Genomic DNA, 20,217 nt, shown 5'->3' with positions numbered 1-20,217 from the left:
AAACAAAGCTTAACTATTAAGGAGAATCAGAGAAAGATTCTGAGAGGGAGTTTCATTTGTGCTGAGCCCTGAAGAATGAGTAAGAGTTTGTTGTTTTCCGATAGAGGTAACAGCATGTTCAAAGGCACAGAAGAAAGAAAATCCTAATGTATTCAGATAACAGCAGATAGATTACAGGTCATGATGTGTTCAGGGTGTGTATGTGATTTTTATAAGAGGAGAGGATGGTGAGGGAAGGAATGGCAAGAACAAGCCTTGTAAAATAAGGAGGCTTCAGACAGTGGACTTTATCTAAAGGGCAATGGGGCTTCTTGGAAAGGTTTTTATTAGCAAAGAAGGGGCATGACCACACCTACATTTTAGAAAATTCATTCTGATAATGGTGTAGAAAATAGACTGCAATCTACAGAGGAACTGCTATCAGAGAAAACCATTTGGAGGCCATTTTAATAATCAAAAATAGTGAAGAAATAAAGTAATGGGAATGAGCATAAAGGAGAGAATTAAAGATATACTAAATAGGTATACTCACAGAATGGGAGAGCAGGGTACAAAAAGAAAAATCAAGGCTAACCTTCAAGTACACATTGTGATGTGCTCAGTCATGTCCCACTCTTTGTGACTCCAGGGACTGCAGCCTGCCAGGCTCCTCTGTCCATGGGGATTCTCCAGGCAAGAATACTGGAGTGGGTTGTCATGCCATCCTCCAGGCAAGTACCCATTAGGGAAACATATATGAAAACCACAAAGAGATGGGACCTCCCTGGTGGTCCAGTTAAGAATCTGTATTCTAATGCAGTGGACAAAGGTTCAATCACCAGTTAGGGAACTAAGATCCCACATGTCAGGAAGCAACTAAGCCTGCGTGTGGCAACTACAGAGCCCATGCACTCCAGAGCCAGCACATGTCCCAACTAGAGAGAAGCCCCTCTGCTGCAACAAAAGATCCCACATGCCACAACAGCCAAAAATAAATAAACAAAAATACTTTTTAAAATCTACAATGAGGCACCATTTCACACCTTACTAGAATGTCTATAATAAAAATGGCAAACAATAACAAAGAGAGACTAGATCTCTCATACATTGCTAGTGGGACTATAAAATGGTACAGTCTTTTAGAAAATAATTTTATAGCTTCTTAAAAAGTTAAAATATAAATTTTCCATGCGTGCATGCTAAGTTGCTTCAGTTGTGTCCAATTTTGTACGACCCCATGGCCTGTAGCCCACCAGGCTCCTCTGTCCATGGGATTCTCCAGGCAAGAATAATGGAGTGGGTTGCCATGCCCTCCTCCAGGGAATCTTCCCAACTCAAGAGATTGAACCTGGGTCTCTTACATCTCCTGCATTGGCAGGCAGGTTCTTTAGCACTAGTGCCACCTAGGAAGCCCAAATTTGTCATAAATGAATCCAAGAGATATGGAAATATGGATTCACACAAAGATAAGACCATAACGTTTAGAACATTATTCATAATACCCCAAACTAGAAAACAACTCAAATGTCCATCAACTGATAAACAGATAAACAAAATGTGGTACAGCCACACAATGAAATACTATTCAGCAGTAAAAAGGAATGGAGTATTGGTACATGAATTTCAAAAACACACTAAGTGAAAGAAGCCAGTCACAAAAACCACATATTGTATGATTCCATTTATGTGAAATCTTTAGAAAAGGCAAATCAAAAGAGATAGGAATAGATTAATAATTACTTGGGACTGGGGCTGGGAAAAGGAAATGATACAAATGAACATAGAGGGTCTTTTTAGAATGATGGAAATATTCTAGAATTGGATTGTTGAGGCAGTTGCAAATTTGATAAGCATCATTGATCGGGCTAAAAAATAGGTGAATTTTATGGTATATAAATTATGTTTCAATAAAGCTGTTAAAATAAAAAAGGAATACTGAAACAGAGTTCATGGGTAAGATAATGATTTCTACTTGGACATGTTAAATTTAAAGTGCTACTGGGACATAAAGAAGGAATTGCCTGAATATGCAAATCTTACATGCAGGATAACAATCAACTTAGAGATACAGGCAGTTCCTGAAGTCATTTATGCGAGTGAACTAGCTCACAGTGTGCATGTGTTGGGTGAGACAGAGGCTATGGACTGATCTCTGAAAAATACCAACATTTAACATTCGAAGAAGGAGCCTGTTAAGAAATTATCAGAGAAACAAGAAAAGAACAAACATGACCAATGGCAAGCTCTTCTTCCACAATTCAAAATGCTTATCCCTTCTATTTCTAAATTTAGCACTTTAGTCAACATCTAACCCCCAGCAATGGAAGATGAGGCTTCAGCTGTCTTACACTACCCTCTACCTCTTTGATTTGAATCTTTGATAAGTTACACTGTTTCTATTTCTTCTCTTGGTTACATCTGCAATTTTAAATAACATACTCATACTCTATGTCCTCATTAATGAACTTGAGTCAATTCACAGACCGGCTTCTTAACTTTACAGCTAACTTGGCTTCCAACTTTTCTCTCCCCTCTTCCTCTTTCTGCCTCGGTAGCTTTATCTTGACTCCTACATCATGAAGGATTTTAACATTTACATTCTCATCTGTGACCCTAACAAAGTGTTTCATAACTTTGCCTCTAGATGTAAAAGTTGAAAACCAATAAACTACAGTTTTATCAGTATTACTATAAATAGTAGTCACAGCAGATCCATGCTGTGTGAATATTTCCTTCTCTTGTTTCAAGGCCACAATACTTGGGCTATTCATAAAATAATATTCCCAACAGCAAGATAAAATAGATTCTCTTCAACTCCAGATTGATTAAAATCATGCTGCATTTGAATATGTATTTTATTTGTACCTTGTTTTTCTTACACAGCTTGAGAGCTTGAGAGTTGACTTCTTTTTGGTGGGCGGGAGGGACAACTGAAGAATACTGTGCTTTATCATAACATCTCAAATATTCAGCTGCTTTTTTTGTAGTATAGGGATTTATTTATACCAATAGCACATGATCCAGCATAAAATCAAATCTATTGAAATGTTTACTCTGTGACTTCCTAATAATTCAGGGACAGGGCTACATCATCTAATCCTTCACACACCAGGAGTCCAAGGTAGGAATTTCTTAAACCACAGGTACATGACTGCACAGAGTCTACACCAGTGCACTGCTGGTGCTCAGTCCTGAGTGACCCTGGTTGTCCTCCAATGGGTCTTTCAAGAACTGTGCTCTGGAAGTCAGCATCAGTGACAATGGGGTCTGTACCCGGGAGCCTGGCCATGGTCTCCAGGTCCTGGTAATGCCAGTGGTTCTGTCTGGATTATTCTTGGAGACAAAGGACTTCCTGGTTTCTGTCAGCCTCAGCATCACAACTAGGCCCACTTTTCCCTCAATCTGAACTTTATACCATGTTTCAGGACGCACTTTATTCCTGGGCACAAACACCCTGTTTAGCAGAACGGTAATCCCCAGGTCAGCACAGTGAAAGGGGGTGACAGGGCAGGCACCAGTAAACAAAGGGAACCAGTAGGCCAGCCTCCGGGCACGGTCCACCACGGTCCGAGACATCGCGTACAGCAGCTTGGAGGTCAAAGTGCCTCCTGACTTTCACTGGCCTGTACTCCAGGTGTTCCGGTTCCACTGGATCTGCTGGCAGAGAAATGGGCTTGGTAATCACTCTAGACTCTAGCTCTGCCATCAACTTTAGCTTCCACTTCCGACACTGGACTTGCCATGTCCCTGGACTGAAGGTAGTAACAGGAATGAGAAGCAGAAACCACTAGAGAAAGGAGCCGTCTTCTGTTTCTGTGGCAGTTGCTTTGGCTTAAGAGCTGCCACACCTGTTGGGCCTCGAGGCCAGTCCTTAGGAGGAACATGCAAACTTGTGATTAGTTATGCTTTCCTTTAGGATCCCAGACCCCTGGGTTTCAGTTTGGGGTTGGCTCCGCATTAGCCCAAGGAGGCACAGGAAGTTACTGCATGTCCAACGTCAAGTGTGTAATCCCAGAGTGCAGGAGGAGTCAGTCATGGGGCTGTCACGAGGACAGAATTCTCATCAGAGTAGGCATGCAACCAGGGCCTGATGGCCTGATTCAGAGGCTCAGGCAGCAGCCCCAGGGCATACTGCAATGCCCGTACCCACCCACCCACCCTCCTGGGCCAAGTGGAAGGCAGGGACAGAGCAGTTTTTCCCAGGTGGATAGGGCACACCTGGATGAGTCCTTACCTGGGCCCAGGGCTACCTCAAGGATGCTCCTCCTGGCGGTTGGCCTGGTGCCCACTCCACACAGCCCCAGCCCCGAGGCCTGCAGCCCCAGCTCTCAAATACTCAAGTTTCTTAATAGTACTATTTATTGCATGTAGTCTTCTTCCATTGTTAGACATCCCTTCCAACACTCTATCTCTTGCTCAAATCTGGAACTACTACCAAATTCAGCATAATAATAATAACTACTGCTTTTTTTAACTTTTTTTTTTTTTTTTTTTTTTACTGAAGTATAGGTGATTTACAGTGTTCCAGGTATACAGGAAAGTGATTCGGCTACACATATGTCTCTATTCTTTTAAAAATTTTTTCCATTATAGATTATTATAAACTATTGAATACAGTTCCCTGTGTTATATAGTAGGTCCTTGTTATTTATTTATATATAGCAGTCTGTATTTGTTAATCCCAAACTCCAAATTTATCCTTCCGCTTTTCCCCTTTGGTAACCATAAGCTTGTTTTCTATGTCTGTGAAGTCTATTTCTGTTTTGTAAATAAGTTCATTTGCATCATTTTTTAAATAGTTGGATTATTTTAATAATTTTTATTTATTTATTTCATTTTTGGTTGCACTGGGTCTTCATTACTGCACGTGGCCTTCCTCCAGCTGTGGAGAGCAGGGGGCTCTACTCTCTAGTTGTAGTGTGCGGGCTTCTCACTGCAGTCACTTCTCTCATTTCGGAGCAGGGGCTCTAGGCACACGGGTTGTAGCATGCAGGCCACAGAGCAAAGGCTCAGTAGCTCTGGGGCACAGGCTTGGCGCTCTGCAGCAGGTGAAAACCTCCCAGACTAGGGATCAAACCCATGTCCCCTGCACTGGCAGGCAGACTCTCATCCGCTGTACCACCAGTGAAATCCTCATGTTTTTAGATTCCATATATAAGTGATTTCACTAAAACCATATGCAAAAATAAACTCAAAATGGATCAAAGACCTAAATGTAAGACTGGACACTATAAAACTCCTAGACGAAAACACAGTCAGGACATTCTTTGATATAAATTGAAGCAATTATTTTTTTGGATCTACCTCCTTGAGTAATGAAAACAAAAACAAAAATAAACAAATGAGACCTAATTAAACTTAAAATCTTTTGCACAGCAAAGGAAACTGTAAACAAAATGAAAAGACAATCTATAGAATGGGAGAAAATATTTGTAAATGATGCAACCAACAGGGATTAATTTCCAAAATACACAAATAGCTCATAGAGCTCGATAGTAAAAAAAAAAAAAAAAAGAAGAAAAATTAAAAAGATTGGCACAAGACCTAAAGAGACATTTCTCCAAAGAGAACATACAGATGGCAAACAACACATGAAAAGATGTTCAACATCACTAATTATTAGAGAAATGCAAGTCAAAACCACAATAAGATATCACCTTACACTGGTCAGAATGGCCATCATTAAAAAGTCTACAAATAATAAATGCTGGAGAGGGTGTGGAGGAAAGGTAACTGTCCTACACTTTTGCTAAGAATATAAATTGGTGGTGGTGCTGCTGCTGCTAAGTCGCTTCAGTCATGTCTGACTCTGTGCAACCCCATAGACGGCAGCCCACCAGGCTCCTCCGTCCCTGGGATTCTCCAGGCAAGAATACTGGAGTGGGTTGCCATTCCCTTCTCCAATGCATGCATGCATGCTAAGTTGCTTCAGTTGTGTCCAACTCTGTGTGACCCTATGGACAGCAGCCCACGAGGCTACTCTGGTGAGAATCCCTGGGATTCTCTAGGTAAGAATACTGGAGTGGGTTACCATTTCCTTCTCCGATAAATTGGTGCCGCTACTATGAAAAATAGTATGACGGTTCCTCAAAACTAAAAATAGATTTACCATATTTTTGGCAATCCCACTTCTGGGAATGTATACAGAGAAAACCATACTGCAAAAATACATGCACCCCAATGTTCACAGCAGCATTATTTACAATAGCCAAGACATGGAAGCAACATAGATGTCCATCAATAGATGAATGGATGAAGAAGATGTGGTACATATACACAATGGAATACTAGTCAGCCATAAAAAAGAATGAAACAATGCCATCTGTCGCAACATGGATCATACTAAGTGAAGTAAGTCAGACAAATATGTGATATCACTTGTATGTGGAATCTAAAAAAGATCCAAATGAACTTTTTACAGAACAGATTCATATATACAGAAAACAAACTTATGGTGACCAAAGGGGAAAGGTGGGGGCAATAAACCAAGAGTTTGAGATGAGCAGATACAATCCACTATAAATAAAATAGACAAACAATAGTCAATACTGTATAATAAGCCATAATGGAAAAGAATTCAAAAATAAAATAAAAATAGTGGCCTAAAGTTGGCATGTCTCTTTTCTTCCTGGAAACAAGCACACTCCTTTGATGATGGCTCAGATGGTAAAGAATATGCCTGCAATGCATGAGACTCAGGTGTGATCCTTGGGTAGGGAAGATCCCCTGCAGTAGGGAATGGCTACCCACACCACCGGGTTTCCCAGGTGGCAGTAACTGGTAAAGGACCTGCCTACCAATGCAGGAGACATAAGAGATGCGATTCAATCCCTGGGTTAGGAAGAGTCCCTGGAGGAGGAAACAGCAACCCACTCCCGCATTCTTGCCTGGAGAATCCCCATGGACAGAGGAGCCTGACAGGCTACAATGCATGAAGTCACAGTCGGACATGACTGAGTGACTAACACTTCAATTGCTTCAACAGCAAATTTTGAAATCAGGTAGTCTAAGTCCTCCAAGTTTGTTCCTTTTCTAGATTGTTTCAGCTATTCTAAGTCCTCTGCCTTTCTATATAAATTCTAGAATTAGCTTACCAATTACTATTTTTAAAATGCTGTTGGGATACTGATAGTGAATGTGCTTAATCTATAGATCAAGAACTATACACTTAGAACAAACCCATATTATTTTGACAAAAGTATGAAGGTAATTCAGTGAGGAAAAGGTAGTCTTTTCAACAAATGGTGCTGGAATATTTGAATATCCATGTGCAAAACCCAGAATTATACCTTTACCTTGTAGCATACAGAAAAACTAACTCAAAATACATCACAAACCTAAATGTAACAGCTAAACTATAAAACTTCTAAAAGAAAATCTTTGTGACTTTGGGTTCACTTCAGTTCAGTCGTGTCCAACTCTTTGCAACCCCATGAATCGCAGCATGCCAGGCCTCCCTGTCCATCACCAACTCCCAGAGTTTACTCAAACCCATGTCCATCAAGTCGGTGATGTCATCCAACCATCTCATCCTCTGTCGTCCCCTTCTCCTCCTGCCCCTAATCCCTCTCAGCATCAGGGTCTTTTCCAATGAGTCAACTCTTCACATGAGGTGACCAAAGTACTGGAGTTTCAGCTTCAACACCAGTCCTTCCAATAAACACCCAGGACTGATCTTCAGGATGGACTGGTTGGATCTCCTTGCAGTCCAACAGACTCTCAAGAGTCTTCTCCAACACCACAGTTCAAAAGTATCAATTTTTCGGCACTCAGCTTTCTTCACAGTACAACTCTCACATCCATACATGACCACTGGAAAAACCATAGCCTTGACCAGATGGACCTTTGTTGGCAAAGTAATGTCTCTGCTTTTTAATATGCTATCTAGGTTGGTCATAACTTTCCTTCCAAGGAGTAAGCATCTTTTAATTTCATGGCTACAATCACCATCTGCAGTGATTTTGGAGCCCCAAAAAATAAAGTCTGACACTGTTTCCACTGTCTCCCCATCTATTTCCCATGAAGTGACGGGACCAGATGCCATGATCTTAGTTTTCTGAATGTTAAGCTTTAGGTCAACTTTTTCACTCTCCTCTTTCACTTTCATCAAGAGGCTTTTTAGTTAGCAAAGATTTCTTAAATATGACAGCAAGAGGACAGTTCATAAAAGAAAAAGTTGACAAACTAGACTATCAAAGTTTAACTTTTTCAATCAAAAAAATGAAAAGGCAAGCCACAAAATGGAAGAACATATTTACAAAAAACAAATCGTATATCTCATTAAAGACTTGTATCCAGACAATATAAAGAACTCTTATAAATGAAAGGAAGACAACCCAATTAAAAAATGGGCACTCATTTTTTTTCAACTTAGTGAAACTGAAATTAAAACCTCAACAAGATACTACTACTATCTACTAGAATAACTATAATAAAAAATACTGACAATATAGTTTTGGCAAGGATGTAGAGAAACTGGAAGCCTCATACAGAACTGGTGGAAATGTAAAATGGTATGGCCACTTTGGAAAAGTGTGGCCGTTTCTTAAAAACATCAACATACATTTATCATAAAACCCAGAAATCCAAATCTGCCTAAAAGAAATGAAAACATATGTCCACTCAAAAGATTTGTACACAAATATTCATAGCAGATTTTTTTTTAATTTAGACACTTTGGATAAACCAAAAATGAAAAAAATTCTACTAAAAAAGTGGCATTAGAGTATGAATGGAAAGTACCTGAAGAATGAACGCAAAAAAGGAAAATAATTCTAGCTGTAAAAAGGAATTAAGGGCCAAGAAAGTTGTGAATATGGTGGCAAATCTAAATAAACACTATATAAAAAGTAGAAATGTCCTTTGGGTTCAGCTGGTAAAGAATCTGCCTGCAATGCAGGAGACCCTGGTTCGATTCCTGGGTCAGGACGTTCCCCTGGAGAAGGGATAGGCTACCCACTCCGGTATTGGGCTTCCCTGGTGGCGCAGACAGTAAAGAATCACCTGCAATGCAGGAGACCTGGGTTTGATTCCTGAGTTGGGAAGATCCCCTGGAGGAGGGCATGGCAACTCACTTTAGTATTTTTGCCTGGAGAATCCCCATGGACAGAGGCGCCTGGCAGGCTACAGTCCATGGGGTTGCAAAGAGTCGGATGCAACTGAGCCACTAAGCACAGCAAAGCAATATGCAGGTAGCATTAAATACCTGAAAACAAAAGCATGAAAGTTGCTGCTGCTAAGTCGCTTCAGTCATGTCCGACTCTGTGCGACCCCATAGACGGCAGCCCACCAGGCTCCCCCGTCCCTGGGATTCTCCAGGCAAGAACACTGGAGTGGGTTAGCATGAAAGTTAGCAAGGGGTAAATTAAATGTGTCCTAAGATCCTTTTATTTTGTGGGATGAGAGCAAAAGTTAGACTTTTGACTTTGGTAAGTGAAAATTTTTCACTTTTCCAAAGTGGCCATACCATTTTACATTTCTATCAGTATTGTATAAGGCTTTCAGTTCCTCTATATCCTTGCCAAAACTATATTGCCAGCATTTTTTATTATAGTTATTCTAGTAGGTAGGTAGTAGGATCTTGTTGAGGGTTTAATTTCAGTTTCTGAAGACATTAAATTTCAGTAAATGAAGAATGCATGTGGTACTTTCTAGGGTAACTACCAGTACAATAGAAACAGTGTTTTAAATTCAAACTTAAACAAACTAGCAGAGGGGAAAAATGAAAAAAAAAAAAAAAGAAATCCCAAAGAAGGCAAAAGGAGAGAAAATAAAACAGATGCGAGAGACAAACTATGAATCAGATGAGATAGAGTAAACAGGAAGAAGATTTCCCCCATCTCCTCTTAGGAACTCAGCCAACGAGAAAGTCATGAACTCTTTGTTTATTATAGCCTTTCCAATTTGTTTCTCCCTGTACAAAAGTGTTCTCCTTAACTTTGCTGTGTGGGGACTTGCACATAGATTACCATGCCCGCAGACACTGAACTGAAATTCTCTGCTGATCCCAAATAAACCCACTTTTTTTTTGTTGTTGCTGGAAAAGTAACTGGAAGTTTATATCTTTTAGGCAAAATGTTTGAACAATGATATAGGTTTGAACTACATAATATAAAAAAAACTTGAGCTAATAAAGATACGTAAAACAATGCTCCTAACAACTGCTAAATAAACTTTTTTTTCAAGCATACAGATTTATAAAAAACATATCATTACTGAAAAGCAAGTCTCAAAAATGTTTAAATGACTGAAATCATACAGAGTAAGTTTTCTGACCATAGTAAGAATAAACTAGAAATGTTAAATGGTTCAATGAAGAAATTAAAAATATATTTTAACTCAAAACAATAAAGTAAATGGTAATAGGATCATACATATCAATTTTGGAAATATTATATATTAAAATGTAGATGAAACTAAAGCAACATTTAGAGGAAAACTTACAGCCTTAAATGTGTATGTTAAGGGAAAAAGAGGCTTACAGATGTTAAGCTAAACATCCAATTAAAAAGAAAAAGAAAATAATTCAAAGAAAGCTTAAAGAAGGAAACAAAGAACAGAAACAACAAAATGAAAAGCAAACATACAATTCAGAGGATTAACAAGGCCAGAAGTTGATTTAATCCTTAAAAAGTTTAGAAAAACGGACTAACATTTATTAAGATTGAGCATGAAAAAAATTAAAAATCACAGGTCAATATCCTGGATGAAATAGATGCAAAAATCCTCAACACAACACTAGCAAATTCAACCAATCCAACCACTACTAATTCAACAGTATTTTAAAAGTCTTAAAGGTCACCATGATCAAATAGGATTTATTCCTGGGATGTAAGTGGTTCCACATACACGATTCAATCAATGAGATTCTCTGTATTAACAAAAGTGGATCAGTGATAGAGTAAGATAATCAGTCAGTTTAGAAATCCCACTAAGAGATTAAAGACAGAGAGGAAATTTTAAGGCAGTTTGGAAGACTGTTGCAAGCTAATGACCACTTAAGAAGAGAATTCAATAACCTAGCAACAATCTACACTACCTTGAAGGAAGACCAGGTGCATCCAAGCACCAAACACAAGTCACAAACCATGACGGTTAAAATGCAAGACAACAGATATGGGTCTGAATCCTGTTACATTAAGTCAGACCGTTAACAGTCTTTGAAGAGTAGCATTTCTGCATGTAACCAGGAAAGAAATATAGGTGAAAAGGGAAAAGACATTAGGCGAAAGGGGACATTATACCAAAACCTGAGATGAATTACCATATTTAAATATTTTTACCACCCTTTTGCTAATGTACATATGACTTAAATAGCACCATGACAGTCCTGGTGTCTGTCATGACACAGCCAAGCAGGGCCAAAGGGGGAACTAATCATGTGAGCCTTGATGTCTGTCCAAGAATGAGGAAGAAGGTGGTCTCCTCCCCTCCCCAATTTTTCTTTGATTATAAAAATGTAGCCCTCTTTGTTCTTGGGGCTGTGCTCCTTTGCCCACCTCCCTGTATCTCTCACAGGCATCCTATGCTGATAAACTTGGTCTTTGCCTGATGCTGAATTCTTTCCGTGATGAGCAAAAGAGCCTGAGCTTCAGTAAGTCCTGACACCAGGTGAGTGGTTTTAATCGAAAGGCAGGGGTTCAAGTCTGTTCCTAAGTCAGGGATTGTGGGTTCGAGCACAAGTCTGAATTTTGGCTAGGTTCAAGTCCCACCCAAGAAGGAGTGCAGTGTCAAAAGGAAGAATTAAAATCCTACAATCATTTCAATAGTTACAGAAAAAGCACTTGATGAAGTGCAACATCCTTTCATGATTAAAAAGTCTCTCAACAAATTAGGTATAGAAGGAACATCCTCAACATAACCAAGGCCTTATATGACAAGGTCACAGCTAACACCATACCCAACAGTGAAAAGCTTTCAGCTTTTCCTCTAAGGTCAGGAAGAAGACAACACAGTAGTGAAAGTCCTAGTCAGAGCAATTAGATTAAAACATAAAAAAAGGAAGAAATAGAATTCCCTCTGTCTATAGATACATGATATCACATATGGAATACCCTGAATACACAACCTAAAAATGTATAGAATTAATCAATGAATTCAGCAAAACTGCAAGATACAAAATCAATTTACAAAAAAACAGTTGTACTTCTATACACTAACAAACTATCTAAAGAGGAATTAAGAAAACAATCCCACTTATAAAAGAATAAAATACTCAGGAACAAACTTAACCAAGGAGGTGAACAAGCTGTACAGTGAAAACCATAAAACACTGAAAAAAGAAACTGAAGATGACACAAATAATTAGAAAGATATTCCATGTTCGTGGATTAGAAGAACTAATATTGCTATATCTACATATTACCTAAAAAAAGATATAGGAGAGGATATAGGAGACGATTCTGCAAACCATACATTTGGTAAGGAGTAGATATTTAGAATATATGAGGGACTCAACTAACTCCACAGCAAGAAGACAGATGACCCGATTTTTTAAATGGGCAAAGGACCTGAATAGCTAATTCTCAAAGGAAGACATACAAATGGCCAATGAATATACGGGATGATGCTCAACATCAATGATCAACAGGGAGGTGCAGACTGAAACCACAGTGAGATGTCACATTATATGTGTTGGAATTGCTATTACTAAAAAGACAAAAAAAAAAAAAAAGAAACCAAAACAAGTGTTGGTGAGGATGTGAAGAGAAGGGAGCCTTTGTGAGAAGAAGGTAGACTGGTACAAACATTACAGAAAACAGTATGGAGGCTCCTGAAAAGACCAGAATTGGAACTGCCATGTGATCCAGTGGTCCCCTACCGAGGTATACATAACAAATGATATCAAATCTCAAGGAACTATTTGAACTCCCACATTCATTGCAGTGTTATTCACAACTCCCAAGATAGGGAGTCAATCTATGCATCCATCAACAAATGAATGGCTGGAGTCATTTTGGTGTAGTGTATTTAACAATGAGTTGTTATTCAGCTTTAGGGAAGAAGGAGATCCTGTCATTTGTGATAATGTGGATGAACTTCGAGGACACAGCACGGGGCATAGTGAGCCAGACACACAAGGACAAGAACTACATCATCTTACTTGTATGTGGAATATGAAAAAGTCAAACTCATGGAGGCAGGGAGTGAAACAGTGGTTTCCAGGAGCTGGAGAATTCAGGAAATGGGATGATGTAGCTTAAAAAAAAACCCAATGGCTTATTTCCCATCACAAAGTGTCAGAAGAAAAATGATATCTTTCAAGTGCTGAAGAAAAAACAAAAATTCTTCTATCCTAGAATTCCATACCTAATAAAAACATACATATACCCATGGCTGATTCATGCTGATGTTTTACAGAAACCAACACAATTCTGTAAAGCAATTATCCTTCAATTAAAAAAAATAAATTAATTAAAAAAATATTCTTCAAAGAATGACACAAAATAGAGACACTTTAAAATGAAAGGTATTTGGGGCTAATAGACCTAGCCTTACAAAAAACAATGAAGAAATTTCTTCAGGCTAAAGGTAAATGATCCCCAACTGAAGCATGATTCCATAATAAAGAACACCATGTGGTAAATTCAATATCTATGTATAATAAAAACTCTCAACCAAGCAGATGTAGATGAAGTGTACCTCAGTATAATAAAGGCCATATATGACCAGCCCTAACAAAACTCCAATGGTATTTTTTTTTTTATAGAAATAGAACCAATAACCCTAAAATTTGTATGGAACCACAGAAGACCCCAAATCGCCAAAGCAACCTTGAGAAGGAAGAACAAAGCTGGAGGTATCACATCCCCCACTTTCAAATTATATTACAAAGCTATAGCAATCAAAACTGTGTAGTATTGGCATAAAAACAAACACATAGATCAATGGAACAGAATAGAGAACCCAGAAACAAACCGATGTATATTTGGTAAATTAATCTATAACAAAGAAGGCAAGAATCTATGAGGTGACTAGGTGTTTTCAAGGAAGAATGAGGGAATAGGGAGGGGAGATGAGTGGAGGCTTAGTAGAGTGAAGGAATTGAAAAATTACAAAAAACAAGAAGGTGCAAAGGTTTTTCCATGTGAGTCCCATCTGGGTCTATTAACTGGCAGTCATTCAAGGTAAGCTCCTACACTCCCATAGAGACTGGGAGATAGGAACTGGGTTTTTTTGTTTTTAGAATTTAATGTATTTTTTAAAACCCCTTCAGATTAAAATAGATTTTAGAAAATGAAAAAAAATGATTTGGATCGCATTTTTTCAACATGTGAACACAAATTAAAAAACCAGTTTTTCTTGAAGCCAAATATAATTTTTCTATAAAGTACATCCAGAGAAATATGTCTGTTCTTAACTCCATATTTACCTTTGGTTGGTATTCAAGAATCTCCTTTTCATATAAAAAGCTGGCACACATGGCTACTACAGCCAATTAATGTTAAGAAAGGCAAAAAAAAAAAAAAAGAAAAATACAATTGTGAACCTCATATGGTTGAGTCAAAAATTGGAAGAAAAAATTGTTCTGAAATGATGAAATGTTCTGAAAAACATTTAAAAGGACACTGGAATAAAAAAAATGCATGCTCTGAAATAAAGCATAGAGGGTAAAACATCATTTTAGAAGTAGTAAACATTTACTAGTAGTCAATGATGCAGAACTAAAAGATTGTTCTATACAAAAGCCAAGACTTTATATTGAACATATTCTACTCCAGTCAGCAATTTCTTCCTGAAGATTTTTATTTGGTGGTAACAATTTTAGCTTTTCTTGCTGCATACCTCAGCATGGGAAACCAATTTCCAAAAGGTGTTCCCTAATCATATTAAATGTACAATGCTTAACTATACCCATATTCTATTTCAAAAAGGAACCAAAGTAGGCTAGGCCACGTATGGAGAAGATGCCTATCCATAGTAACACGTCAATGATGCCATTTCAATGTAAATCAGCCTATTGTAAAACTTTTTAAAAAAATCTTTTTCTCACTTCATATAACTATTTACTAATAAGACTTCATGCTAAAAATGAACCAATAAACAAAAACTATCTTTGAGGTTGTAGTATAGAAAACAGATATCTATACTGTATCAGTTTAAGATGCTTTGGGCTGTAGGCAACAGTGAACTCAGTTCACAAGAGTCTTAATAATACGGATTCACTTCTCTCACAAGACAAAAAACCTTGAACTTGGTGACTGCTAAGGAGGGTTTATTAATCAATGATGCCATCAACATCTTCAATATTTTTGTTCCACCATCCTGAGTGTGTCTACCTTTTTTAAGGTAAAAGATGGATTTATTTAGAGAGAAACAAACTCTACAGCAGAGTGTGGGCCATTTCAGAAGGCAAGAGCAGGCTGAGTGAGTTTACTTTTTCCATTCAAAGTTTGTTGCCTAATGATTTCAAGATGGTCACTGCAGCTCCAAGCATTAACTCCAGCCCTGTCTGATTCTTTTATCAGTGAAGTCCCTCAGCAGGTTTATGGGCTACAATTGTATTCCATGACTATTGTAGCAATAAGGAAGACTGGAAAATCAAATATTTAACTTCTCTGATTTTTACAATAGAGGTAAGAAGTGAATATGGATTGGTCAGTCAACAGTGTCTGCAGTCCTCAACTCAATATACATACACACACACACTTCTTACATGAGTGTTAAACACAATATATCATCCTCTCTTCCAGGAAGAAAGCCCCACTCTGTCAACCAATCATTGCATGATGCAGGATCTCTGGTTGATTTTCTGTCTGCTCTATGAAGACCAAATATGACAACTCTTATCTGACCATTTGTATCGCTAAAAGAGATGTCTCTAAACAACTCCCCTCATATATATAGAAGGATGAAAAAGAAAGAACAAAGTGACCTCAATAAAAATTCCATTGAGAAAGGGAGATAATAAGAAGTACATAGTCGTCCACAGTCAACAATCCATATCATATCTTATTGGACAGAAATCACAGATTCCCCTGCAGGTAATAAATCCCTTGGTCAGTCAATCTGACAGCGCCTACTTTAAGTTTCAGGAGGATCTGCTTTGTCATTGTCCTCTGCAGCCATATCTAAGATAGGTTTTGAAATGGATGACCTTTCCAGGGGATTCACAACTTCTGTAGCCTACTTCATCCTGGCTTGACATAGGGAGAAAAAGGATGAGGATTTCTTGGAAGGTAAAGACAATCGCAACTAATTGTCAGCTTTGTACTACAGTTCCCTCAAAAATATATCAAGCTTCTGGTCTAATTGCTTCAGATCAATTCCTTGTGTGAGTGAAAGTGAAGTCACTAAGTCGTGTCTGACTGTTTGCAACACCATGGACTGTAGCCTACCAGGCTCCTCTGTTCATGGGATTTTCCAGGCAAGAATCCTGGAGTGGGTTGCCATTTCCTTCTCCAGGTGATCTTTCCAACCCAGGGATTGAACCCAAGTCACCCGCATTGTAGGCAGACACTTTACTGTCTGAGCCACCAGGGAAGTCCTTGTGTGAGTAATCACAACCAAAAAATTGCTTCTAGAAGTTTCTAGAAATAATCTTTAGGCTGAGAGACTCTCATCTCTTAGAGACTCTCATCATGGACCCCTGAACCATCATAAAAGACAAGGCAATTCTAACAACAAGTCTTAGGTAAGAAGATACTACCCTCAATCCCAAAATTTCAAATTACAGGACTCTTCGTCAATTTAGAGTACAAGCTAAAGGCAGATTACCTCCATAGCAAAGCTGTATTCTTCTAGCCTCTCTGCTTTCATGCTGAGAAGCACTAATTTGAGTTCACTCCCTTGTGTAGGATCCTACTGAAAAGGCACAAGAAGTAACCAATATGCACATTATTCCAAATTTTTTCTTTCATTTCTCCTAACAGGCAGTCTCAGTTTGCACAGTCAGCCTTCCATGGGACAGCAGGTATAGGTTAATCAAATGCTCTATGACCATGTAACAAGGGTTACAACTTTCCTCTCCTTAATTTTCTCCATAATAAGTCTGGAGGTAGGCAGTCCAAGACTAGAAGAGCTGTTCAACACCAGACTCTGTCAAACCTTCTCCATGGTCCTCAGCTTGTTAAAATCATCTTTTCACTCTCATACCTGTCACCCCATGGTTACAAGATGGCTGCTGCATCTCCAGGCTTCATGTCTGCATTTAAGGCACAAAGGAGGGGGAAAGAAGAGAGTACCAGCCACCTCTGTTCTCTTTATCAGGAAAGCAAAGGTAATCCCTGAGCTCAGCAGTCTTCCCTTCACGATCACTGGCAAAGGAGAATGGGATTGTCATGACTGGCTTCAACTATTCAGGATTTTTTGCTAGGAGCTGGGAACACTGCTGCCCCTAACAAAATGAAGGGAAGCAATAGGGAATGGATAGAAGCGAGGTCACTAAGAATATCTATCACACACAGACATTTATAGTCTTAAGAGAATGTTTGAAAAATAAAAAGCAATCTCTGTTTGGTGAAATTTGAACAACAGAAGTGAGGGGAAGCCCCTCAGGCAGTGCTATAGAAATACATTTTATGTAAAGAGAGCTCTACTCAGGCAAATGCAGCCTATTTAGGAGTCTGCCCCTGAAATTAACACCCTTAGTAACTGCTTTCAACAGACTCTTCCCTTTCTTCAATTCTGAACCCACAGATTCTCTAAAATACCCATGTTTATTAACAACTGTTTCTATGGCAGCAGAGCCCCTGGTGGAGGGCAAACGGCTGGAGGCTATTTATAAGTTAAGGACTGACAGTACAAGCCAATAGCAGCTATTATTGATGAAATCCTTGAGGAATTTTTGAAATAGATAAATATCATTAAAAAAAACAAGAAATATTCAAAATATTCATGATGCCTGTTGTTCACCAAGAAACCTATTGTAATTTGGTTTCCCATCTATATGCACCACCTGGAAGAAAATACACTGATTATACTGTTACAACTGGTTTTTATAACAGTTTCATCTCATTATATTTAAATTAATTTGCATTCTGGCTCTACATTTTAAGCTGATGAGGTCATCAGACTAATTTAATTCTCTTTGGGACACTTACTGTCCAGACCATCTTTCTTAAGACCACAAGACTGGGAGTTAGACCCTAGTAAACTCACTAAGGTTATACCATCCAATCTGGTCTCCTGAATAACAGTAGCACTGAGTGTATTGGCAGAAACAACAGATGAATTTTCATTCCATGTAGCAGCTCACAAAAGCCACTTTCTTTGATGTAAACTGTGCCACCTATAAATATATTTGTCACAGTGTTCAAAGCAAAATAGTTTCCAAGTAACTTTCAAACTGTGCTTCTCTGATAGCTCAGCTGGTAAAGAATTCGCCTGCAATGTGGGAGACCTGGGTTCGATTACTGGGTTGGGAAGAAGGGAAAGGCGACCCACTCTAGTATTCTGGCCTAGAGAAATCTATACAGTCCATGGAGACACAAAGAGGTGGACACGACTAAGCAACTTTCACTTTCAACTTTCAAATAAAAAATTTTATATATAAAAAGGTATGTGGTACAGGGGTTATGAGCATGGGTCCACAGCCAGGAGGCCAGAGTGCAAATCATAGTTCTCTTAATTAAAACATTCTACCATATTAGAACATTCTACCACAGAATTGAGCAAAAATCTTTGTGCCAAGTTTCTTCACCCATAAGTGAGGTTTGAGGTAGTGGGGACAAAATAATAGTGCCTACTTCAAAGAGTTGTCTGAATATAAAATTAATTTATACATATAAAGTGCTTGAAATATAAGAAGCACTCAACAAGTGTTAGCTGGAAAATCTAATGGTACATGGTTGCATTTTATGCACAGGTAAAATGACTTGATAATTAAGATTCACTTTATATGCACAATATGAAATAATGCAAAATTCCCTCCAATTAATAATTCATTAAGAATCACAGCTTCAAAACTGGCTGGTGAGTGATTTATAAACTCTTTTAAGCTACTGCCACAAGGCAATGGCAAACTTTCCATTCTTTGCTGCCAGGAATAGTCTTGAATTATGCATGTCTCCTACAAAAGGCTACAGCTCTATACAGGGATGTGAAGCAGATAAATATCATAGCACTTCCAACCCCCTGACCTCTCTGTATTGATTCTGGTCTTCCTAGAGGTTTCCTATGTCAATGTCACTAGAGCCTAGAAACTCTACAGTGAATATCCAAACAGAATTAAGTCTCTGAACACTGTCCCAGAAAACTTTTCCTGAAATAAGGTGTCAGTCATCCTGGTTATTTTTCACATGCATGTGCCATTCTCAGACCTGGAATAATTACTATCCCCTCCCATTTTCCTTAGTATACATAACTGGTCATCTTTAATACATCACTGCTCATAAAGAATTATTATCCTAATGGCCCTGACTTTCCTTTAACCTGTGTCTACTTTACTACTCAAGTACTTTTATTTCTGTTTTATTTACTCACCTCCAACAGCACAATTCTTTTTTCCCTTTTGCCTCTAACCGCCAGGCACATCTCTCAAACTCTCCCAACCATGCTCATTTCACACTCAATTCTTCCACTTCTGTCATTATTTTTTTTTTTTTACTTCTGTCATTCCTTACCATCTTGCCCTATCCATCAACGACTAGAGAATCCGTTTGTTTGAGGAAAAACTCTTTTATCCAAAACTATTTTTCACTTCTCTGCAATTTACTCTTTAAAAAAAAAAATTTGGTTCCCCCTAAGGTCACAAGGTATCTTATGATCTTGTAAGTTTCCAATATAACTTATTTAGTCCTTACTTTCTGCTCTTTCTCTGAATCAACAGGAAGAAATGAGGAACAAATGCCATCTTCAGATCATCACACTGTGGTCCACTCTCCTTTGAAATCTTCACCTTGTCTCACATTTCACAGAGCTGTCCTCAATAATCTTATCTGAACAAACTCTTCTTTAAATTTATCCTCCCATCCTTCTCTCCAGACTTGATAGAGGTCATTCATTAAGAGTCACAATTCAATTTCTACTAATATTAACATATGTATTTGAAGAGTATTATATGAACCAGAAAACTTACACATGTTAATGATGATCACACAGTCAACAAATGGAACAAACTGAATAAAACACATGACTATACCTGTGCTCATAAAATAACTCTATAAGTTTCCATAATACTCTTAAAGTCAAGTTCTACTAGTTTATATATTCTGTCATTAGAAATATATCATGTCAGGTACTGCCTTAGACACATATTACCATGTTTGTCAAAATAAAACCATAACAACATAAAATTAG

The 20,217-nt window shown here is 38.3% G+C and overlaps 1 protein-coding gene and 1 pseudogene across 12 annotated transcripts in view; both read right to left on the bottom strand.

The window, feature by feature from the left end:
- Positions 1-20,217, bottom strand: part of NRG4 (neuregulin 4) — a 102,282-nt gene that overhangs the window by 70,012 nt on the left and 12,053 nt on the right. For 3 of the 12 annotated variants that reach the window (XM_043490009.1, XM_043490008.1, XM_043490014.1), the window contains one exon: positions 19,722-19,942. The exons of 7 other annotated variants lie outside the window; for them this stretch is intronic. The gene's annotated coding sequence lies outside the window, so the exon portion shown is untranslated. Of the gene's footprint in view, positions 1-574; positions 1,075-19,721; positions 19,946-20,217 lie in introns of those variants that run through there. 2 more of the 12 variants (XM_043490012.1, XM_043490020.1) reach the window with 2 other exon arrangements.
- The window catches only part of LOC122454935, a 29,116-nt pseudogene continuing 11,979 nt past the window's right edge, over positions 3,081-20,217 (bottom strand).

Source organism: Cervus canadensis, chromosome 17, assembly GCF_019320065.1.
Source record: "Cervus canadensis isolate Bull #8, Minnesota chromosome 17, ASM1932006v1, whole genome shotgun sequence".
Classification (NCBI taxonomy): domain Eukaryota; kingdom Metazoa; phylum Chordata; class Mammalia; order Artiodactyla; family Cervidae; genus Cervus; species Cervus canadensis.
This window is presented reverse-complemented; position numbering and strand designations above follow the sequence as displayed.